Source organism: Myxine glutinosa, chromosome 1, assembly GCF_964187855.1.
Source record: "Myxine glutinosa chromosome 1, kmMyxGlut1.1, whole genome shotgun sequence".
NCBI classification, from domain to species: domain Eukaryota; kingdom Metazoa; phylum Chordata; class Myxini; order Myxiniformes; family Myxinidae; genus Myxine; species Myxine glutinosa.
Genome location: NC_136261.1, coordinates 119,077,852 through 119,103,721, shown reverse-complemented (window position 1 = coordinate 119,103,721; position 25,870 = coordinate 119,077,852). Strand labels below are relative to the sequence as shown.

Genomic DNA, 25,870 nt, shown 5'->3' with positions numbered 1-25,870 from the left:
TGCAGAACAGTAAGTACAGCTGTATCTACTTTACAACGAAGACAATTGTGAACCAGATGATAAAGCAGTACAAGGGACCATGTTGCAAGACCAGTGCAGTACAATAGTAATGAAAATAACTGTGCTTTGTTAGCATCTCTGTGCACAGCATACCAATTTAGTTATACCAGCAACAGTACCCGCCCAACGGGTGGGGGCTTCAATTGGGAAGCCCAAATGAAAAGGTAAAATATCAGAAATTGAAGGCTTTTTTTATTTTAAACGATTCATAAAAACATCCGTTGAATCATATCACACGCAAATCATCAAAATCTAAACAGTACATGGCTAAACAGTACATGGACGATCACGTACCACGTACGTCTCGCGTCTCGCTCGCTCTCATGTTGTCCCGATAATGATCCTTCCGCAGGTTCACCGACGGAAACCTTGTTACGACTTTTACTTCCTCTAGACAGTCCAGTTCGCTCATCTTTTTGGTGCACCGGCACGAGCCGAGAACGGCCCGTGCAGGGGCTGATCCGAGGATCTCATCAAACCGTCCGATCGGTAGTAGCGACGGGCGGTGTGTACAAAGGGCATGGACTTAATCAACGCGAGCTGATGACTCGCGCTTACTGGGAATTCCTCATTCGTGGGACACTGTCTCAAGCCCCAGTCCCCATCACAGATGGGGCTCAGCGGTTTACCCGAGCCTGACGGCGAAGGGCAAGGTACACGCTGGCCCATCCAGTGTAGCGTGCGTGCGGCCCCGGACATCGAAGGGCATTAAACGTTCATTAAACATTAAACGTTCATTAAACATTAAACGTTCATTAAAGGATTACGAAACGAAAAATATTACGAAATTACATTCACACCGTCACGTCAAACACTACCGTGAACACATGCATCGTCACAATGAGAACATCGTCACAATGAACGTTATGCGAACGCGAATGTTATGCGGGAGTCCAAATCTGAGAATGCTGGAGACCAAAGCTGAAATTGGGAAAACTAAATAGCCTATTTTACTCCTGGAGATCCCAGGATTATCCACCCAAAATATCTTTGCGATCGGTTCAGCAGTTTTTACGGTACATTCGAACAGACACACGGACATTTGATGAATTATAGTAAGATGGCTTCAGCCTCATGTGGGGAAAACTCCCATCTTGCTGCTGGAAATCGGTGAATTCGCTCGCTCCTTCACGAGCCTCAATCTTGTATACAAAAAAAAAAAAAATAAAAAAAAATAAAAGTGAATGGCTGGGCAGGAGCACCCAAGCATTACAGAAAGCATGCCCCAAAAGGATGTCCCAGATAGCTGAAGTGGGCTCCACTTATATAAGCACCAAGCCTCTGCTGGCGTCCTTGCCTTAAAGGGAGAATCCCTCCAGAACAACACAATCCCAACAAACACCAACGTCTCTTCCCTGATGTGCTCTTTTATCTCACTATCTTAGCATCACAAGTCTATCGATCCTTTCTCCCTTTCTCTCTCTGTCTCTCTGTCTCTCTGTCTCTCGCCTGTGTCTCTCCGTTCTTGTCTTTTATGACGAAAGCACCACGCAGACCGAATGACCGAATCATATGGCTGTCCTAGGTTCCAAACCCAACGTTGGCAAGGCATGCTCTTACCTGCCAGGGCCTATCCATCATGCCATTGTTAATTTTTAGCTCACCTGGACTTTAGTCTGGTGAGGTTATGCAAAGGAACAGGAGGTAGGTAAGTCAGTTAGTGAGCGAGTGAGGCCATAAACACTTCAGTCATTATTGCTTCAACCAAACACATGATTTTGATGAAACTTCACCACAAGCTTCATATCTGATGCCTGAATGAATGAATGAATGAAATGAATGAATGATCGTTTTAAGGCCATTTTCCCCGCTAGAGCAGGGGTTAGCCTTGCGGGCCCCATGACAATCATGGTTCCCTGTTTGAGGCAATGTTTTTATGGCCGGATGCCCTTCCTGGCGCCAACCCTTCGTCACCTCTTACGATGCACAGGGATCATATCTGATGCCTAACAAAAGTTTATTTACTGCATCTAAATCTGTGCTCATTAAGGGTGTCTATGGGGCAAAGGGGGGACGTTTTTCCCCCCCTAAAATCGGTATGTATTTGCTCTCTTCTCCAAAACTACACACACAATTTCTATGAAACTTGACCACAACCGTTATCACCCACGATGTACCAAAGTTTGTTCATGGCATCAAAAAAAAATCAGGGTTTAGGGGATCTGCAGGGGGTTTGAGTGACTGTTGCTCCTGATCCAGGTGAGCTTCAGGGCCCGTGGTCCTATTTTTAGCCCACCTGGAATGTAGTTCCGGGGAGCTTATGCGATCGTGCGTCATCTGTCATTAAGTTCGTAAACACTTGCAACTTCCCCGAAACTGCTGATGGGATTGTGACCAAACTTGGAACAAATTATATTTGGTAAGTTGTGAATAAAGTTTGTTCACGGCATGAAAAAAAATGCGGGAGAAAAGAGGAATTCAGGCTTTAAGGGGGTCTACCAAGTATCACATAAAACATATGATAAAGGGAGCGGGAGACAAGATGGGGAGAGAGAGAAGCACACAAGTCCAACACTTGAGAGCAGGGACATCAGGAAATCTGTGGGAGGGAGAGGGCTTGGGGGGAGGAGGCATGGAAAGTGGGGTGGGAGAGGTAAAAAAAAAACCACAGACACTGCTAGGACTTCCAGGAAAGAAGTCGGTATTTCAAAAAAGTGGATCTGGGGTGAATTAATAGGGGTAGAAAAGATCAAGGTTTTTGGATGGGGGAAGATAAGAGATTGTGGTGAATAGCTGCTTTAAAGACCTGGAGGGAGGAGTGGGATTGAAGAGAGTGTGGGAGTTTGTTCCGGAGGCGGGAGAAAAGAGGAATGAAAGAGTGAAGGTGAATAGAGTCTTGATTTTGGCAGTTTTACCACAAGAGGGTTTCTGGCAGACCTTGTGTGACCTGTAGGAATATTTTGGGAACAGAGCACAGATAGAGCTGGGTGAGCTAGGCCGGAGAGGAGTCGGTAGAAGACAAAAAGACCACCAACCTGCCTGCGGTGAGCAAGTGAAAGGCCCTCGAAGTTGGCTTCATCGCGGGAAATGCCAATGATTCTGAAAGCTTTGTTTTCAACCGCGTGAAGCCGAGCTAGGTGGGAGGCAGGAGCACCAGCCCAAAGGGGAGAACAATATTACATTGAGCTGCGGATGAAAGCCTTGTATGTGGTGAGGAGCTCAGGTGTGCCAAGGAAGGACTTCACACGACGGGGGATGCCCAGTTGGCGACTGGTTTTGGAGGCCAGCTTGAAAATGTGGTTTTCCCAGGAAAGATCATGGCAGATAGTGAGACCCAGAATCTTGAGTGACAGAACTTCTTGGAGAGGATTGTTGAGAAAGTAGATGGGAGGGTTGTCCAGTCGGTCTTTTCAGAGAGACGTAGTGAGAGTGTGAGATTTGTCAGGTTTGAAAGGCATGTTCCACTTGTTTGACCAGTCTGTGATTTTGTCCAGGTCTGCAGAGTGAGGAGGCCGCAGACTGCCGATCTGAGGGATGAGGTATGGAGCGGCAGAGAGTGGAGTCATCAGCAAAGAGATAGAGAGGATTTTCCAGAGAGTCAGAGATCATTGATGAAGACCAGAAAAAGAACAGGGCCCAGAACACTGCCTTGGGAAACTCCAGCCTGAACAGAAAAGGGAGATCAGAGAAAACCATTCAGGGCCACACTTTGACTACGACCAGAGAGGAAGTCTGGAAGCCATGCGTGGAGATTTCCATGGATACCATAGGAGGAGAGTTTGGTGAGCAGAGCGGGGTGCCAGACCGATTCGAAGGCACGTGATATGTCAAGGGAGACAGCTCTGATGTCCTGTTTGGGATTAAGGACCTCCATTCATTGTTGAGACAGCAGAAGCAGCATGTCCAGAGTAGAAAGACCTGGTCTGAATCCAAATTGATGATCCGAGATCAAGCCATTGGAGAAGAGGAAGGATTTGATGTCAGAAGCGATGATTGATTCCATGACCTTGCTGATAATTGGGAGCAGGCTGATTGCTCTGTAGTTGCAAGGATCTGTTTTTGCACCTTTTTTGTGTAAAGCGGGAATGTTGGCTGATTTCCAAGCAGATGGCAGAGGACCTTGAGCAAAAGAGAGGGTGAAGAGAACAGAGAGAGGGTGAGATAGAGCGGGAGAGCAGGTTTTTTAGGACCCGTTAGCAGATGCCGTCTGGTCCAGTTGCAGAATCGGAGTCAAGGTTTGACAAAAACTTCTCCACCTTGTCAGGAGAGAAGGACACAGAGTCCAGGAGCAGCTGGGTTCGACTGGGAAAGGTGGGTACAGAAAGAGATGGGTTCGGGACACAAGATTTTGAGGCAAACACAGTTGAGCCATCCAGCTTTTTCACGTGCGGTGTGAGCTGTGTAGCTGTTTGAGGTAAGGGAGGGGATGGAAGGGGAACAAACACCAGAAACAGATTTGACCAGATGCCACCAGGATTTGGAGGAGGGAGACAGATTTGAAAGTTCAGTCTTGAGAGTAGAGAGATATTGTTTCCTGGCTCTCCTGAGGGTAGACATACACTTGCTCCGAGCTTTGTGAAAGGAACTGATATTACCTTCAGTTGGATTAGCCTTCCATGAGGTGAAGGCAAGTTGCTTCAGTGTACCATGGACGGGAGGATGGACACACTTGTTTAGGCTATGACAATTGAAGATGAGATGGGATAAATCTGTGCATGAGAGAGAGCAGTTTACTTTGGAAGAATTCCCAGGAAGAGTTGATGTCAGAGGCAGTAGAGATGGGAGACCAGTCCAGATGATTGATGGCTGCTTGAAGACCGTGGCAGTCAGCCTGAGTGAAATGCCAGACTCGTCGGCACTGAGGAGGCTCTCTGAGAATTGCCAGAGAGATGTCCACTTTCACAAGGAAATGATCAGAAGAACCGATTGGAACAGAAGAAGAGCAGCAGACATTTGCAGGGAAGTTAGTCATAACCAAGTCTAGAAGAGAAGATACTCCATTGACTGAGATCCGGGTCGGGAAATTGACAGATTGTGTCAGTCCCAGTGAGTCGCAGAAGTCATTTGCTGAGGTGCCATGGCTGGTGTGAGAGGAACCCACACCCAGCCAGCTGGCATGACGACAGTTGAAGTCGCCACATATGAGGAAGAAAGAGTTGGGATGAGTGTATAGAAGTTGGTCCATGTTGGCAGACAGGGAGATGCAAATGGAGTCATCACTGTTTGGAGGATGGGACAGAACACATATGAACAAAAGGTGGGAGCGAAGGGGAAGCCGTAGCCAGAGGTACTCCTGGGGGTGGGGTGGAGAGAGGGTAGTGCAAGGAGAGTGAGGAAGAGAGTTTTTGATAAAGATAGCAACCCCACCAGGACGAGGCTCAGGTCTATCATACCGGAGGAGGGAGTAACCAGGAAGAGATATTAAGGAATAGGAGACATCTTGAAGGAGGAAAGTTTCTGTTAAGCATATTACGTCTGGTTTGCCAGAAGCAACTTGTATGGAGAGATCAATCAGGTTTGAGTGAAGGCCCCGGATGTTTGAGGTCAATACCGTTAAGGAAGAGGGAGGGGGATCATTGGGTACAGGACAGGACAGGGTAGGGGAGGGGTCGGGTAAGATGAGAGGGGGAGCTGTTGATAGTGTGTTGGAGATTGCAGAAAAGTTAGGAGAAAGGGAAGGATGACGAGTAGAAAAGGTTTGATGGTGATGGGATGAGGCACAGTGAGGGGTTGTTTGAGGGGGGTGGGGGGGGGGGGGGAGCGGGGCAGAGCAAAGTCTAAGGTTGGAGGCGGTGGAGGTATGTGATGGAAGAGAGAGGAAGTCTGGAGGAGGCAGCTTTGAGGAGGAGGGAGAATTGGAGAAAAATAGTCGGTGGGGGGGTGGGAGGGGGGGAGATTAGAAGGTGGGGAGGGGTGGGGGGGGGAGTTTTGAAGGGGAGGGGTGAGGGGGAGTTTTGAAGGGGAGGGGTGAGGGGAAATTTTGAAGGGTAGGGACGAGGGAGAGTTTCGGATGGGAGGAGTGAGGGGGGAATTTAGGAGGGGAGGGTGGGGGGGGAGTTTTGGAAGGGAGGGGTGAGGGGGGAGTTTCGAAAGTGGATGATTAATGAGAAACGAACATTTATTACAAACTGGGTTTATTGTGATTTTCAAGTCAGAGATCCGTTTGAAAACGATAGCGGAGGGGTGGAATGAAGGTGAGTTTAGAGAATGTAGAAAGGAATGACTGCAAGAGATTGAATCTTTTTTTGAAATGGAATGATTTGATGAGGAAACTTTAAAAAGCCATTTAAATAGGAAGATAAAACACTGCAGGGGAAAGTTTAAACATATTTGAACAAAACCGTGAAAAACAATCTGGGAAAAGTCCCTGAAGTGAGGGCATGGATCAGAGAAGGGAGAAAGGGTTAAATGAGATGGAGGAAACTAGAATTGGAAAGGCGAGTTTTGGCTGGAGATGGAAGGAAGAGGTGGAAGAAAAGGAGATGAAGGGGGCGGGGCGAGACGACAGTACAGGTGGGGGCCCGGCGATGAGACGGAAATAATTTTAAAAAAAATTTGTTTTTTTTTGTATTTAAAACGTCAGATAAAGGGTAGATGTTAGGGGGAGAAGATAAAATCTAAGAGATAAGCGAAATAACGAAGGAAATAACTTAAATTCACTAAACACCGACGGGGGGGGGGGGGGGGGGGGGGAGGAGGGAAGCCGCACGGTGTGTGAATAGAAAACTGTTTAATTATACACAAGTTTGCACGAATTGCAAATCAACACTAACTAGAAACACACAGTAACACATACACAATAAAATAACGAGTGGAAATTTGAAAACTTAAAACGTTGATGCCGTGCAGAGGTCGAAGTCGCTTCCTTGCTTGAGGGACCGGAAGCGGAAGTCAGTTGTTTTTTATTTGCTTTCTTGTCAAACTACACACACTGAATGAATGAATGATCGTTTTTAAGGCCATTTTCCCTGCTGGAGCGGGGGTTAGCCTCACTATTTTGTGACCTCACACACTATTTTGATGAAATTTGACCACAACCTTCATCACCCGTGATGTACCGAAGTTTGTTCACGACACAAAGAAAATCGAACTCTAATGGAGTTTACGGGGGTGGGATCAAAGTGAGTCCAGGTTTGAACCCCCAAAATAGGTATTTGTTCTCTTCCCTGAAACTAAACACACAATTTCGTTGAAGCTTGACCACAACCTTCAACACCCATCCAGTGTTCCACTGTCTCAATGAGATTGAGAACGGCACTCGGTGGAGCGCATACCTCCGCCAAACCGAACAGGTTACGTTTTGTATCCCACTGATAGGCCAGATCTGGATCCAGACCTGAACCCAAATCAAATTGGTGTGTTTTTGTCAGCTAACCAACTTGTCCACCTACTTTTGTCATAACTCACCCACAACTTTTTGAAATATATATAATATCGTTTTTGGCTCCATCTCTCGATAATGAAGCATCAATTAGAAATATAAAAAAATTGTCGTATCCGGATTCATATTTTCATCAAAATCTAATCAATTTGTCCTTGTGAAACACCCAACTTGCCCACCAAATTTCAACCGAATCTGTCCACAACTTTTTGAGATATACTGCTCACAGACAAACAAACAAACGGATTGTGGAAAAAAATGACCTCTGTATACCTTCGGTGGCAGAGGTAATAATAAAGTTGCTCACCAACTGTATTTCTGGAAATATGAGCTATGAGCAAACTGAAATATGAGCATGTTGTGCACATGTTACAAGTCTAAGGCTGATGTCCATGATGGAGATAAAGCTACATGAAACCAGTTTATAATTTGTTAAACCCATTCATAACAATTTGCAGAAAGGTGACACCTGAAAGTCAGGACAAACTGTGCAACAAAAAATATGCAAAAGCCTCAACGACAACTCGATTTGTATTAGCAAGTACTTGAATATTATTTAAGCATTTCGGTTTTTTTTGGAGCACTGTACTCTTTACAGAGTCATGCTGCCAAACCAAAGAAGTTTCTTGGCAAGGATTGTACTGGGTGGTTTGCCATTGCCTTCCCAGTGTTGTTTGTCCATGCTCTATCCTCTTATTATAAAAGGGTGTGTGTGTGTGTGTGTGTGTGTGTGTGTGTGTGTGTGTGTGTGTGTGTGTGTGTGTGTGTGTGTGTGTGTGTGTGTGTGTGTGTGTGTGTCTGTCGTGTTTTTTGTGGGGTTCTACTGGAGCTTTCTGATGTGGAGTGAGATACACCAAAATTGTCGTCATGACCTACTGAGGTGATTCGACTAATTAACTACAAAGAATCCGGAAGAATTCCCATGTGCTAAATGCACGCCAGCCATGTAAAGGTGTATCGAGTAGCTTAATGGGTCCTTCCATGGCAGGGCATTCTAATTACAAAACAAGAAAGAGCAAGCAGAGATTGCAAACCCTCACCAGGATGTATTTTCAGTGGTTTTTAAGGCTTTTGTGTTCGAACAAATATGGCGGCCGAACCACGTAACCGATGACGGCATCATAATTTTTTTTCCTGACACAAGAAATTTCATCTTGATCGGATGAAGTTTTGTACTTGTCGAATTATGACGTCATCATGGAGGCACCTATGACATCATCATTAACATATTTTATTCCCCATGGAGAGTTCTTTGCAATGAGCCATGTCTCAATTTTTTCTGTTCAGCACTGTCGGAGATATCGAGGTGCAAAATTTTTCGGTTTTTCCAAGATGGCGTCCGAACCACAGGACCGATGACGTCATCAATTGGGCACAGTCTATTCCAGGGCAAGACAAATATGTGTGCAAAGGTTGGCGATTCTACGTGCAACGGTGTCGACGTAGTGCTGCAAACAAAGATGGACAGACAGATAGACAGATGAAAAATCGGTCAGAGACCGAGGACTTGCCGGAATTTACTTTTTTTATCGGCCATTTAGGACAAATATGGCGCCTGAACCACGTGACCGATGAGGTCATCATTAACATTTTATTCCCCATGGAGAGTTCTTTACAATGAGCCATGTCTCAATTTTTTCTATTCATCACTTTTGGAGATATAGAGGTGCCAAGTTTTTCGGTTTTTCCAAGATAGCGGCCGAACCACGTGACCTATGGGGCCATTCAAATATTACGTAACGCTATGGGGGGTGGGGGGTGTACGGCCGAGCGTTACGAAGTGTTACGAGGGGGTGAGGGGGTGGGGGTGTTCGCATCGGCGTTACGTAACAGTAGTGATCTAAATTTTTAAAACCAAAAGTGGGATTACTACTCATCCCATTTTTGCTGAGACCATGTTGATACTGAAGTCGAAGTCACAACTAGAAACCACATTTAACTGTATTAAATTTAGTACTCTTTATTACTCTTTATAATATTGACGCCACAACAAATTGTTTGTATAGCCTCTTAGGGTCTCGTAAGTTATTCCAGTTCCCATGCGGGTTCGCGTGCTTCGGTGGTCAGTATCGGGGTACCGGACTGTTTTCGGCTGTTTCGTCCGGGCCGCCATCCACGGTCACAATCATGACAGGTTTTGGAAGACCGTCTTTGCACGACAAGCTGTCCCGAAATTCGGTCAAGGAACGAATGCGTTTCATGTCATGGAGGTGATTGAATGCAGTAGATGATGAATGCTTAGCACTCCTGATGCCGATATAGGTGGGGCCCGAGTACGTCACAGCACCACCGGTGATAGAGTTACCCTTGATCAGAGTTACCCTTGTACGTGCCCTTGTTAGAGTGATAGTTACCCTTCTTGATAGAGTTACCCTTGTACGTGCAGCGATGACGGACGGCACCAATTTATGCCGGGAAGCAATGACGAAGTCATGGTCACTCAATCGGACTTTGTATTCCATATGCATGATCAACGGCGCCTGTTTATTGGCGGCCGTTAGGCCAATAGGAACCCTGGCTTTGTCATCTTGGGAATGGAAGGTAACTTCATCAGGACCCAACAGGGATGCCAAGTTTTCGAGATTTGCGATAGATGCCCTGGCAAACATTGCATCTTTATGCCCGGAGTGTACGTCATTTTGAGCTCTCGACAGTTTCACTGGTACAGTTTTGCAGTTCCTCTTCCCCTCCTGCAATTGGTTTGCCCACCAATCACGCGACTGCCGACAAAATGGCGTTTCTTCGGAAGGTAAAGGTCACCCCAGCTTGCAACCCCACCTGGCGAATCGTTCATAATCACCTCAACCTATGGTGCACCGCAGTGCGCAAAACAGATGTTCTTTGCCGCAGCAACGATCGCGTGTTACTCTAGGGTCTAGGCTGATTACTATTTTGCCGGTGCTCACATCTATTTCCGGGTTAGGTGTTCATGTTGCTTTGTTTCTGATTATTTTTTCTTTGAAATTTAAGAAGTGTAAAACAGTTTTTAACTATTTATAATCTGGATAAACATATATTGTTATGCTAGTTTCCTGGGATTATATTATATATCACATTATTTTATTTTGCCAGTAAACATCTACTAAAATGACTAAGCTCCTCCCCAACCCCCTAACCCTAAATTCTCCCGTCACCCTCCGCCCCCCCCCCCACCATGTTTCAGAGGTTGCACTAGTCTGTGCAAGCAGTAGATCGCAAAATGTATATTCGGGGGGGGGGGGGGGGTGTAGTAACCGAACGTTACGTAACGCTTAGGGGGTGTCTGGCCGAACGTTACGAGGGGGTGGGGGGGGTGTCAAATTTCGGGAAAAAAAGCGTTATGTAATATTTGAATGGCCCCTATGACGTCATCATTAACATTTTGTTCCCCATGGAGAGTTCTTTACAATGAGCCATGTCTCAATTTTTTCTATTCAGCACTTTCGGAGATATGGAGGTGCAAAGTTTTTTGGTTTTTCCAAGATGGCGGCCGATCCACGTGACTGATGACGTCATCATTAACATATTTTATTCCCCATGGAGAGTTCTTCACAATGAGCCATGTCTCAATTTTTTCTATTCAGGACTTTCGGAGAAATAGAGGTGCAAAGTTTTTCGGTTTTTACAAGATGGCCGCCGAACCACGTGACCGATGACGTTATCATGAACATATTTTATTCCCCATCGATAGTTCTTTACAATGAGCCATGTCTCAATTTTTTCTATTCAGCACTTTAGGAGATATGGAGGTGCTAGGTTTTTCGGTTTTTCCAAGATGGCGGCCGAACCACGTGACTTATGACGTCATCATTAACGTATTTTATTCCCCATGGAGAGTTCTTCACAATCAGCCATGTCTCAATTTTTTCCATTCTGCACTTTTGGAGATATAGTGGTGCAAAGTTTTGCCGTTTTTCCAAGATGGCGGCCGACCACGTGACATATGACGTCATCATTAACATATTTTATTCCGCATGGAGAGTTCTTTACAATGAGCCATGTCTCAATTTTTTCTGTTCAGCACTTTTGGAGATATAGTGGCGCAACGTTTTGCCGTTTTTCAAAGATGGCGACCGAACCACATGACTGATGACGTCATCATTTACATATTTTATTCCCCATGGAGAGTTCTTTACAATGAGCCATGTCTTAATTTTTTATATTCTGCACTTTCAGAGATATGGAGGTGCAAAATTTTTCGGTTTTTCCAAGATGGCGGCCGAACCACGTGACATATGACGTCATCATTAACATGTTTTATTCCCCATGGAGAGTTCTTTACAATAAGCCATGTCTCAATTTTTTCTGTTCAGCACTTTTGGAGATATAGTGGTGCAAAGTTTTGCCGTTTTTCCAAGATGGCGGCCGACCACGTGACATATGACGTCATCATTAACATATTTTATTCCCCATGGAGAGTTCTTTACAATGAGCCATGTCTCAATTTTTTCTGTTCAGCACTTTTGGAGATATAGTGGCGCAACGTTTTGCCGTTTTTCAAAGATGGCGACCGAAGCACATGACTGATGACGTCATCATTTACATATTTTATTCCCCATGGAGAGTTCTTTACAATGAGCCATGTCTCAATTTTTTCTGTTCAGCACTTTGAGATATCGAGGTGCAAAATTTTTCGGTTTTTCCAAGATGGCGGCCGAACCACGTGACCGGTGACGTCATCATTTGGGCACAGTATATTAGAGGGCAAGACAAATACGTGTGCAAAGTTTGGCGATTCTACGTGCAACGGTGTAGACGTAGTGCTGCAAACAGACAAACAGACAAACAGACAGACAGACAGATGAAAAATCGGTCAGAGACCGAGTACTTGCCGGAATGCACTTTTTATCGGTCATTTTGGACAAATATGGCGGCCAAACCACGTGACCGATGATATCATCATTAACATATTTTATTCCCCATGGAGAGTTCTTTACAATGAGCCATGTCTCAATTTTTTCTGTTCAGCACTTTTGGAGATAGAGGTGCAACGTTTTTCGGATTTTCCAAGATGGCGGCCGAACCACGTGACCGATGACGTCATCATTAACATATTTTATTCCCCATGGAGAGTTCTTTCCAATGAGCCATGTATCAATTTTTTCTATTCAGCACCTTCGGAGATATGGAGGTGCAAAGTTTTTCGGATTTTCCAAGATGGCGGCAGAACCACGTGACTGATCACGTCATCATTAACATATTTTATTCCCCCTGGAGAGTTCTTTCCAATGAGCCATGTCTCAATTTTTTCTATTCAGCACTTTTGGAGATATGGAGGTGAAATTTTTTTCCGTTTTCCCAAGATGGCGGCCGCACCACGTGACCGATGACGTCATCATTAACATGTTTTAGTCCCCATGGAGAGTTCTTTACAATGAGCCATGTCTCAATTTTTTCTGTTCAGTACTTTTGGAGATATAGTGGAGCGAAGTTTTGCCGTTTTTCCAAGATGGCGGCCGACCACGTGACATATGACGTCATCATTAACAAATCTTATTCCCCATGGAGAGTTCTTTACAATGAGCCATGTCTCAATTTTTTCTGTTCAGCACTTTTGGAGATATAGTGGTGCAAAGTTTTGCCGTTTTTCCAAGATGGCGGCCGACCACGTGACATATGACATCATTAACATATTTTATTCCCTATGGAGAGTTTTTTACAATGAGCCATGTCTCAATTTTTTCTGTTCAGCACTTTTGGAGATTTCGTGGTGCAAAGTTTTGCCGTTTTTCCAAGATGGCGGCCGACCACGTGACTGATGACGTCATCATTAACATATTTTATTCCCCATGTGGAGTTCTTTACAATGAGCCATGTCTCAATTTTTTCTGTTCAGCACTTTTGGCGATATAGTGGTGCAAAGTTTTGCCGTTTTTCCAAGATGGCGGCCGACCACGTGACATATGACGTCATCATTAACATATTTTATTCCCCATGGAGAGTTCTTTACAATGAGCCATGTCTCAATTTTTTCTGTTCAGCACTTTTGGTGATATCGTGGCGCAACGTTTTGCCGTTTTTCCAAGATGGCGACCGAACCACGTCACCGATGACGTCATCAATTGGGCACAGTCTATTCCAGGGCAAGACCAATATGTGTGCAAAGTTTGGCGATTCTACGTGCAACGGTGTAGACGCAGTGCTGCAAACAGACAGACAGACAGACAGACAAACAAACGAACAGATCAACATACTTGCCGGAATCTTTTCCGGCAAGTAATGAAAAATCGGTCAGAGACCGAGGACTTGCCGGAATGTACTTTTTTGTTGGCCAAATTCGGACAAATATGGCGGCCGAACCACGTGACCGATGACGTCATCATTAACATATTTTATTCCCCATGGAGAGTTCTTTTCAATGAGCCATGTCTCAATTTTTTCTATTCAGCACTTTCGGAGATGTGGAGGTTTCGGTTTTTCCAAGATGGCGGCCGAACCACGTGACATATGATGTCATCATTAACAAATTTTATTCCCCATGGAGAGGTCTTTACAATGAGCCATGTCTCAATTTTTTCCATTCTGCACTTCTATATATATAAAGTAGAGTTGGCCTCTGTGTCTGTATCCTGATAGATCTACGATCTCTAAGATCTCGAGAACCCGTGGACGGATTTGCGAGCGGAAAGTACTGTTCGACTCGGGATGGTCCCAGGAATGTCACGGAGACATAAACATTTAAAAAATTTCGGGTTTTAAAATTAGCGTATTATTAGCACTAGCAGAAGAGAGAGGGATTCGAAGGGAGGGAGCGCAGCGCTTCTAGCGCTTCTGACTACAGCACACCTTAAAATTAAAAAAACTTTGGGTTTTAAAATTAGTGTGTTACGCGTAATTAGCGCTAGCAGAAGAGGGAGGGAATCTAAGGGAGGGAGCGCAGTGCTCCCTCCAGCGCTTCTGTTAGCGTAATTAGCGTATTTCGGAACGTTAATTTTTCAACTTCATTATTCGGAATCAGTACGTCCCAGAGAACCTTCGTAACGTTAATTTTTCAACTTCATCCGATTGACATGGGACCAACGGCATGTGACAAAGAGTGAAACATACAGGCTACATTTATTTGACGACAATGAGTTCCGACTTCCGACCTCGGGTGGGATGACAGGCTGAGTCAACACCCCCTGGTGTGAAGGGGGAGGAGGAGGGGAGGGGGAAGAGAAGGGGAGGGGAACGAAGGGGGGAAGGGGATGGGGAGGGGGGAGGAGGAGGGGGAAGGGGGGAAGGGGAGGGGAACGAGGGGGAAGGGGATGGGAGGGGGGGGAGGAGGAGGGGGAAGGGGGAGGGGGAGGGGGGAGGGGGGAGGGGGGAAGGGGGAGGGGGGAGGGGGAAGGGGGAGGGGAGGGGGGGGAGGGGAAAGGGGGGGAGGGGAGGGGGAGGGAAAGGGGGGGGAGGGGGGAGGGGAGGGGCCCTTCTTCCCCTGGGCACCCCCGCACCCTTCCCTTCCCCCCTTCCCCTCCCCCTCCCCCATCCCCCTCCCCCTCCCCCCATTCCCCCTCCCCTCTCTCTCCCCCCTCCCCTCCTCCTCCCCCACTTCCCCCCTCCCCCCTCCCCCCCGTTCCCTCCCCTCCTTCCCCCTCCCCTCCTCCTCCTCCACTCCCGTGCAAAGCCGGGTACCTCTGCTAGTTTGGAGATATAGTGGTGCAAAGTTTTTGCCGTTTTCCAAGATGGCGGCCGAACCACGTGACCGATGGCATCATCATTAACATATTTTATTCCCCATGGAGAGGTCTTTACAATGAGCCATGTCTCAATTTTTTCTGTTCAGCACTTTTGGAGATATAGTGGTGCAAAGTTTTGCCGTTTTTCCAAGATGGCGGCCGACCACGTGACATATGACATCATTAACATATTTTATTCCCATGGAGAGTTTTTTTACAATGAGCCATGTCTCAATTTTTTCTGTTCAGCACTTTTGGAGATATAGTGGTGCAAAGTTTTTGCCGTTTTTTCCAAGATGGCGGCCGAACCACGTGACCGATGGCATCATCATTAACATATTTTATTCCCCATGGAGAGGTCTTTACAATGAGCCATGTCTCAATTTTTTCTGTTCAGCACTTTCGGAGATATAGAGGTGCAACGTTTTTCGGTTTTTCCAAGATGGCGGCCGAACCACGTCACCGATGACGTCATCAATTGGGCACAGTCTATTCCAGGGCAAGACCAATATGTGTGCAAAGTTTGGCGATTGTACGTGCAACGGTGTAGACGCAGTGCTGCAAACAGACAGACAGACAGACAGACAAACAGACAGACAGACAGACAAACAAACGAACAGATCAACATACTTGCCGGAATCTTTTCCGGCAAGTAACAAATGAAAAATCGGTCAGAGACCGAGGACTTGCCGGAATGTACTTTTTTATTGGCCATTGAGGACAAATATGGCGGCCGAACCATGTGACCGATGACGTCATCATTAACATATTTTATTCCCCATGGAGAGTTCTTTACAATGAGGCATGTCTCAATTTTTTCTATTCAGCACTTTTGGACACATAGAGGTGCTAAGTTTTTCGGTTTTTCCAAGATGGCGGCCGAACCACGTGACATATGATGTCATCATTAACAAATTTTATTCCCCATGGAGAGTTCTTTACAATGAGCCATGTCTCAATTTTTTCTGTTCAGCACTTTTGGAGATATAGTGGTGCAAAGTTTTTTCCGTTTTTCCAAGATGGCGGCCGAACCACGTGACCGATGGCATCATCATTAACATATTTTATTCCCCATGGAGAGGTCTTTACAATGAGCCATGTCTCAATTTTTTCTGTTCAGCACTTTTGGAGATATAGTGGTGCAAAGTTTTGCCGTTTTTCCAAGATGGCGGCCGACCACGTGACATATGACATCATTAACATATTTTATTCCCCATGGAGAGTTTTTTTACAATGAGCCATGTCTCAATTTTTTCTGTTCAGCACTTTTGGAGATATAGTGGTGCAAAGTTTTTGCCGTTTTTCCAAGATGGCGGCCGAACCACGTGACCGATGGCATCATCATTAACATATTTTATTCCCCATGGAGAGGTCTTTACAATGAGCCATGTCTCAATTTTTTCTGTTCAGCACTTTCGGAGATATAGAGGTGCAACGTTTTTCGGTTTTTCCAAGATGGCGGCCGAACCACGTCACCGATGACGTCATCAATTGGGCACAGTCTATTCCAGGGCAAGACCAATATGTGTGCAAAGTTTGGCGATTGTACGTGCAACGGTGTAGACGCAGTGCTGCAAACAGACAGACAGACAGACAGACAAACAGACAGATGAAAAATCGGTCAGAGACCGAGGACTTGCCGGAATTTACTTTTTTGTCGGCCATTTAGGACAAATATGGCGGCCGAACCATGTGACCGATGACATCATCATTAACATATTTTATTCCCCATGGAGAGTTCTTTACAATGAGCCACGTCTCAATTTTTTCTATTCAGCACTTCCGGAGATATATCGAGGTGCTAAGTTTTTTGGTTTTTCCAAGATGGCGGCCGAACCACGTGACCGATGACGTCATCATGAACATATTTTATTCCCCATGGAGAGTTCTTTACAAGGAGCCATGTCTCAATTTTTTCTATTCAGCACTTTTGGAGATATGGAGGTGCAAAGTTTTTCGGATTTTCCAAGCTGGCGGCAGAAGCACTTGACCGATGACGTCATCATTAACATGTTTTATTCCCCATGGAGAGTTCTTTACAATGAGCCATGTCTCAATTTTATCTGTTCAGCACTTTTGGAGATACAGTGGAACAAAGTTTTGCCGTTTTTCCAAGATGGCGGCCGACCACGTGACATATGACGTCATCATTAACATATTTTATTCCCCATGGAGAGTTCTTTACAATGAGCCATGTCTCAATTTTTTCATTTCAGCACTTTCGGAGATGTTGAGGTGCAAAGTTTTCCCATTTTTCCAAGATGGCGGCCGAACCACGTGACCGATGGCGTCATCATTAACATATTTTATTCCCCATGGAGAGTTCTTTACAATGAGCCATGTCTCAATTTTTTCTGTTCAGCACTTTTGGAGATTTTGTGGTGCAAAGTTTTGCCGTTTTTCCAAGATGGCGGCCGACCACGTGACTGATGACGTCATCATTAACATATTTTATTCCCCATGGAGAGTTCTTTACAATGAGCCATGTCTCAATTATTCTGTTCAGCACTTTTGGAGATATAGTGGTGCAAAGTTTTGCCGTTTTTCCAAGATGGCGGCCGACCACGTGACATATGACGTCATCATTAACATATTTTATTCCCCATGGAGAGTTCTTTCCAATGAGCCATGTCTCAATTTTTTCTGTTCAGCACTTTTGGAGATATAGTGGCGCAACGATTTGCCGTTTTTCCAAGATGGCGACCGAACCACGTGACTGATGACGTCATCATTTACATATTTTATTCCCCATGGAGAGTTCTTTACAATGAGCCATGTCTCAATTTTTTCTGTTCAGCACTTTTGGAGATATAGTGGTGCAAATTTTTGCCGTTTTTCCAAGATGGCGGCCGACCACGTGACATATGACGTCATCATTAACATATTTTATTCCCCATGGAGAGTTCTTTACAATGAGCCATGTCTCAATTTTTTCTGTTCAGTACTTTCGGAGATATAGAGGTGCAAATTTATTCGGTTTATCCAAGATGGCGGCCGAACCACGTCACTGATGACGTCATCATTGAGGCACAGTATATTAGAGGGCAAGACCATTATGTGTGCAAAGTTTGGCGATTCTCCGTGCAACGGTGTAGACGCAGTGCTGCAAACAGACAAACAGACAGACAAACAGACAGACAAACAGACAGACAGACAAACAAACGAACAGATCAACATACTTGCCGGAAAATTTTTCCGGCAAGTAACAAATGAAAAATCGGTCAGAGACCGAGGACTTGCCGGAATGTACTTTTTTATCGGCCATTTAGGACAAATATGGCGGCCGAACCACGTGACCGATGACGTCATCGTTAACATATTTTATTCCCCATGGAGAGTTCTTTACAATGAGCCATGCCTCAATTTTTTCTATTCAGGACTTTTGGAGATGTGGAGGTGCAGAGTTTTTCGGTTTTTCCAAGATGGCGGCCGAACCACGTGACCGATGACATCATCATTAACATATTTTATTCCCCATGGAGAGTTCTTTACAATGAGCCATGTCTCAATTTTTTCTATTCAGCACTTTCGGAGATATGGAGGTGCTAAGTTTTCGGTTTTTCCAAGATGGCGGCCGACCACGTGACTGATGACGTCATCATTAACATATTTTATTCCCCATGGAGAGTTCTTTACAATGAGCCATGTCTCAATTTTTTCTGTTCAGCACTTTTGGAGATATAGTGGTGCAAATTTTTGCCGTTTTTCCAAGATGGCGGCCGACCACGTGACATATGACGTCATCATTAACATATTTTATTCCCCATGGAGAGTTCTTTACAATGAGCCATGTCTCAATTTTTTCTGTTCAGCACTTTTGGAGATATAGTGGCGCAACGTTTTGCCGTTTTTCCAAGATGGCGCCCGAACCACGTGACTGATGACGTCATCATTTACATATTTTATTCCCCATGGAGAGTTCTTTACAATGAGCCATGTCTCAATTTTTTCTGTTCAGTACTTTCGGAGATATAGAGGTGCAAAATTTTTCGGTTTTTCCAAGATGGCGGCCGAACCACGTCACCGATGACGTCATCAATTGGGCACAGTCTATTCCAGGGCAAGACCAATATGTGTGCAAAGTTTGGCGATTCTCCGTGCAACGGTGTAGACGCAGTGCTGCAAACAGACAGACAGACAGACAGACAGACAAACAGACAAACGAACAGATCAACATACTTGCCGGAATCTTTTCCGGCAAGTAACAAACGAACAGATCAACATACTTGCCGGAATCTTTTCCGGCAAGTAATGAAAAATCGGTCAGAGACCGAGGACTTGCCGGAATGTACTTTTTTGTTGGCCAAATTCGGACAAATATGGCGGCCGAACCACGTGACCGATGACGTCATCATTAACATATTTTATTCCCCATGGAGAGTTCTTTTCAATGAGCCATGTCTCAATTTTTTCTATTCAGCACTTTTGGACACATAGAGGTGCTAAGTTTTTCGGTTTTTCCAAGATGGCGGCCGAACCACGTGACATATGATGTCATCATTAACAAATTTTATTCCCCATGGAGAGGTCTTTACAATGAGCCATGTCTCAATTTTTTCCATTCTGCACTTTTGGAGATATAGTGGTGCAAAGTTTTTGCCGTTTTTCCAAGATGGCGGCCGAACCACGTGACCGATGGCATCATCATTAACATATTTTATTCCCCATGGAGAGGTCTTTACAATGAGCCATGTCTCAATTTTTTCTGTTCAGCACTTTTGGAGATATAGTGGTGCAAAGTTTTGCCGTTTTTCCAAGATGGCGGCCGACCACGTGACATATGACATCATTAACATATTTTATTCCCCATGGAGAGTTTTTTTACAATGAGCCATGTCTCAATTTTTTCTGTTCAGCACTTTTGGAGATATAGTGGTGCAAAGTTTTTGCCGTTTTTCCAAGATGGCGGCCGAACCACGTGACCGATGGCATCATCATTAACATATTTTATTCCCCATGGAGAGGTCTTTAGAATGAGCCATGTCTCAATTTTTTCTGTTCAGCACTTTCGGAGATATAGAGGTGCAACGTTTTTCGGTTTTTCCAAGATGGCGGCCGAACCACGTCACCGATGACGTCATCAATTGGGCACAGTCTATTCCAGGGCAAGACCAATATGTGTGCAAAGTTTGGCGATTGTACGTGCAACGGTGTAGACGCAGTGCTGCAAACAGACAAACAGACAGACAGACAGACAAATGAAAAATCGGTCAGAGACCGAGGACTTGCCGGAATGTACTTTTTATCGGCCATTTAGAACAAATATGGCGGCCGAACCACGTGACCGATGATATCATCATTAACATATTTTATTCCCCATGGAGAGTTCTTTACAATGAGCCATGTCTCAATTTTTTCTATTCAGCACTTTCGGAGATATGGAGGTGCAAAGTTTTTCGGTTTTTCCAAGATGGCGGCCGACCACGTGACATATGACGTCATCATTAACATATTTTATTCCCCATGGAGAGTTCTTACCAATGAGCCATGTCTCAATTTTTTCTGTTCAGCACTTCCGGAGATATGGAGGTGCAAAGTTTTTCGGTTTTTCCAAGATGGCGGCCGACCACGTGACATATGACGTCATCATTAACATATTTTATTCGCCATGGAGAGTTCTTTACAATGAGCCATGTCTCAATTTTTTCTGTTCAGCACTTTTGGAGATATCGTGGTGCAAAGTTTTGCCGTTTTTCCAAGATGGCGGCCGACCACGTGACTGATGACGTCATCATTAACATATTTTATTCCCCATGGAGAGTTCTTTACAATGAGCCATGTCTCAATTTTTTCTGTTCAGCACTTTCGGAGATATGGAGGTGCAAAGTTTTTCGGTTTTTCCAAGATGGCGGCCGAACCACGTGACTGATGACTTCATCAGTAACATATTTTATTCCCCATGGAGAGTTATTTACAATGAGCCATGTCTCAATTTTTTCTGTTCAGCACTTTCAGAGATATGGAGGTGTAAATTTTTTCGGTTTTTCCAAGATGGCGGCCGAACCACGTCACCGATGACGTCATCATTTGGGCACAGTATATTAGAGGGCAAGACCAATATGTGTGCCAAGTTTGGCGATTCTACGTGCAACGGTGTAGACGTAGTGCTGCAAACAGACAGACAGACAGACAGACAAACAAACGAACAGATCAACATACTTGCCGGAAAATTTTTCCGGCAAGTAACAAACGAACAGATCAACATACTTGCCGGAATTTTTTCCGGCAAGTAACAAATGAAAAATCGGTCAGAGACCGAGGACTTGCCGGAATGTACTTTTTTATTGGCCATTGAGGACAAATATGGCGGCCGAACCACGTGACCGATGACGTCATCATTAACATATTTTATTCCCCATGGAGAGTTCTTTACAATGAGGCATGTCTCAATTTTTTCTATTCAGCACTTTTGGACACATAGAGGTGCTAAGTTTTTCGGTTTTTCCAAGATGGCGGCCGAACCACGTGACATATGACGTCATCATTAACAAATTTTATTCCCCTTGGAGAGTTCTTTACAATGAGCCATGTCTCAATTTTTTCTGTTCAGCACTTTTGGAGATATAGTGGTGCAAAGTTTTGCCGTTTTTCCAAGATGGCGGCCGACCACGTGACATATGACGTCATCATTAACATATTTTATTCCCCATGGAGAGTTCTTTACAATGAGCCATGTCTCAATTTTTTCTGTTCAGCACTTTTGGAGATATAGTGGCGCAACGTTTTGCCGTTTTTCCAAGATGGCGACCGAACCACGTGACTGATGACGTCATCATTTACATATTTTATTCCCCATGGAGAGTTCTTTACAATGAGCCATGTCTCAATTTTTTCTGTTCAGTACTTTCGGAGATATAGAGGTGCAAAGTTTTTCGGTTTTTCCAAGATGGCGGCCGAACCACGTCACCGATGACGTCATCAATTGGGCACAGTCTATTCCAGGGAAAGACCAATATGTGTGCAAAGTTTGGCGATTCTACGTGCAACGTTGTAGACGCAGTGCTGCAAACAGACAGACAGACAAACAGACAGACAAACAGACAGACAAACAGACAGACAAACAGACAGACAAACAGACAGACAAACAGACAGACAAACAGACAGACAAACAGACAAACAAACGAACAGATCAACATACTTGCCAGAAAATTTTTCCGGCAAGTAATGAAAAATCGGTCAGACACCGAGGACTTGCCGGAATGTACTTTTTATCGGCCATTTAGAACAAATATGGCGGCCGAACCACGTGACCGATGGCATCATCATTAACATATTTTATTCCGCATGGAGAGTTCTTTACAATGAGCCATGTCTCAATTTTTTCTATTCAGTACATTCAGAGATATGGAGGTGCAAATTTTCTTCGGTTTTTCCAAGATGGCGGCCGAACCACGTGACCTATGACGTCATCATTAACATGCTTTATTCCCAATGGAGAGTTCTTTACAATGATCCATGTCTCAATTTTTTCTGTTCAGTACTTTCGGAGATATAGAGGTGCAAAGTTTTTCCAAGATGGCGGCCGAACCACGTCATCGATGACGTCATCAATTGGGCACAGTCTATTCCAGGGCAAGCCCAATAAGTGTGCAAAGTTTGGCGATTATACGTGCAACGGTGTAGACGCAGTGCTGCAAACAGACAGACAGACAAACAGACAGACAGACAGACAGACAAACAGACAAACAGAAAATCGGTCAGAGACCGAGGACTTGCCGGAATGTACTTTTTTATCGGCCATTTAGGACAAATATGGTGGCCGAAACACGTGATAGATGACGTCATCAGTAACTTATTTTATTCCCCATGGAGAGTTCTTTTCAATGAGCCATGTCTCAATTTTTTATATTCAGCACTTTCAGAGATATGGAGGTGCAATTTTTTTCCAAGATGGCGGCCGAACCACGTGACATATGACGTCATCATTAACATATTTTATTCCCCATGGAGAGTTCTTTCCAATGAGCCATGTCTCAATTTTTTCTGTTCAGCACTTTTGGAGATATAGTGGTGCAAAGTTTTGCCGTTTTTCCAAGATGGCGGCCGACCACGTGACATATGACGTCATCATTAACATATTTTATTCCCCATGGAGAGTTCTTTACAATGAGCCATGTCTCAATTTTTTCTATTCAGCACTTTCGGAGATATGGAGGTGCAAAGTTTTTCGGATTTTCCAAGATGGCGGCCGAATCACGTGAACGATGACGTCATCATTAACATATTTTATTCCCCATGGTGAGTTCTTTACAATGAGCCATGTCTCAATTTTTTCTGTTCAGGACTTTCGGAGATATGGAGGTGCAAAAATTTTCGTTTTTTCCAAGATGGCGGCCGAACCACGTGACCGATGACGTCATCATTAACATATTTTATTCCCCATGGAGAGTTCTTTACAATGAGCCATGTCTCAATTTTTTCTGTTCAGCACTTTGAGATATCGAGGTGCAAAATTTTTCGGTTTTTCCAAGATGGCGGCCGAACCACGTGACCGATGACGTCATCATTTGGGCACAGTATATTAGAGGGCAAGACAAATACGTGTGCAAAGTTTGGTGATTCTACGTGCAACGGTGTAGACGTAGTGCTGCAAACAGACAAACAGACAAACAGACAAACAGACAAACAGACAAACAAACGAACAGATCAACATACTTGCCGGAATCTTTTCCGGCAAGTAACAAACAGATGAAAAATCGGTCAGAGACCGAGGACTTGCCGGAATTTACTTTTTTATCGGCCATTTAGGACAAATATGGCGGTCGAACCACGTGATAGATGACGTCATCATTAACATATATTATTCCCCATGGAGAGTTCTTTACAATGAGCCATGTCTCAATTTTTTCTATTCAGCACTTTCAGAGATATGGAGGTGCAAAGTTTTTCGTTTTTTCCAAGATGGCGGCCGACCACGTGACTGATGACATCATCATTAACATGTTTTATTCCCCATGGAGAGTTCTTTACAATGAGCCATGTCTCAATTTTTTCTGTTCAGCACTTTTGGAGATATAGTGGTGCAAAGTTTTGCCGTTTTTCCAAGATGGCGGCCGACCACGTGACTGATGACGTCATCACTAACATATTTTATTCCCCATGGAGAGTTCTTTACAATGAGCCATGTCTCAATTTTTTCTGTTCAGCACTTTTGGAGATATAGTGGTGCAAAGTTTTGCCGTTTTTCCAAGATGGCGACCGACCACGTGACATATGACGTCATCACTAACATATTTTATTCCCCATGGAGAGTTCTTTACAATGAGCCATGTCTCAATTTTTTCTGTTCAGTACTTTCGGAGATATAGAGGTGCAAAGTTTTTCGGTTTTTCCAAGATGGCGGCCGAACCACGTCACCGATGACGTCATCAATTGGGCACAGTCTATTCCAGGGCAAAACCAATATGTGTGCAAAGTTTGGCGATTCTATGTGCAACGGTGTAGACGCAGTGCTGCAAACAGACAGACAGACAGACAGACAGACAGACAGATGAAAAATCGGTCAGAGACCGAGGACTTGCCGGAATGTACTTTTTTATTGGCCATTGAGGACAAATATGGCGGCCGAACCACGTGACCGATGACGTCATCATTAACATATTTTATTCCCCATGGAGAGTTCTTTACAATGAGGCATGTCTCAATTTTTTCTATTCAGCACTTTTGGACACATAGAGGTGCTAAGTTTTTCGGTTTTTCCAAGATGGCGGCCGAACCACGTGACATATGACGTCATCATTAACAAAATTTTATTCCCCATGGAGAGTTCTTTACAATGAGCCATGTCTCAATTTTTTCTGTTCAGCACTTTTGGAGATATAGTGGTGCAAAGTTTTGCCGTTTTTCCAAGATGGCGGCCGACCACGTGACATATGACATCATCATTAACATATTTTATTCCCCATGGAGAGTTCTTTACAATGAGCCATGTCTCAATTTTTTCTGTTCAGCACTTTTGGAGATTTCGTGGTGCAAAGTTTTGCCGTTTTTCCAAGATGGCGGCCAACCACGTGACTGATGACATCATCATTAACATATTTTATTCCCCATGGAGAGTTCTTTGCAATGAGCCATGTCTCAATTTTTTCTGTTCAGCACTTTTGGAGATATAGTGGCGCAACGTTTTGCCGTTTTTCCAAGATGGCGACCGAACCACGTGACTGATGACGTCATCATTTACATATTTTATTCCCCATGGAGAGTTCTTTGCAATGAGCCATGTCTCAATTTTTTCTGTTCAGCACTTTTGGAGATATAGTGGCGCAACGTTTTGCCGTTTTTCCAAGATGGCGACCGAACCACGTGACTGATGACGTCATCATTTACATATTTTATTCCCCATGGAGAGTTCTTTACAATGAGCCATGTCTCAATTTTTTCTGTTCAGTACTTTCGGAGATATAGAGGTGCAAATTTTTTCGGTTTTTCCAAGATGGCGGCCGAACCACGTCACCGATGACGTCATCAATTGGGCACAGTCTATTCCAGGGCAAGACCAATATGTGTGCAAAGTTTGGCGATTCTACGTGCAACAGTGTAGACGCAGTGCTGCAAACAGACAGACAGACAGACAGACAGACAGACAAACAGACAGACAAACAGATGAAAAATCGGTCAGAGACCGAGGACTTGCCGGAATGTACTTTTTTATCGGCCATTTAGGACAAATATGGCGGCCGAACCACGTGACCGATGATATCATCATTAACATATTTTATTCCCCATGGAGTGATGATGGAGATGTTCCCAGCGTGATGGAGAGTTCTTTACAATGAGCCATGCCTCAATTTTTTCTATTCAGGACTTTTGGAGATGTGGAGGTGCAGAGTTTTTCGGTTTTTCCAAGATGGCG

The 25,870-nt window shown here is 44.5% G+C and overlaps 1 protein-coding gene across 7 annotated transcripts in view; it reads right to left on the bottom strand.

The window, feature by feature from the left end:
• The window catches only part of TBC1D16 (TBC1 domain family member 16), a 209,798-nt gene that overhangs the window by 1,589 nt on the left and 182,339 nt on the right, over positions 1-25,870 (bottom strand). The window lies entirely within an intron of this gene.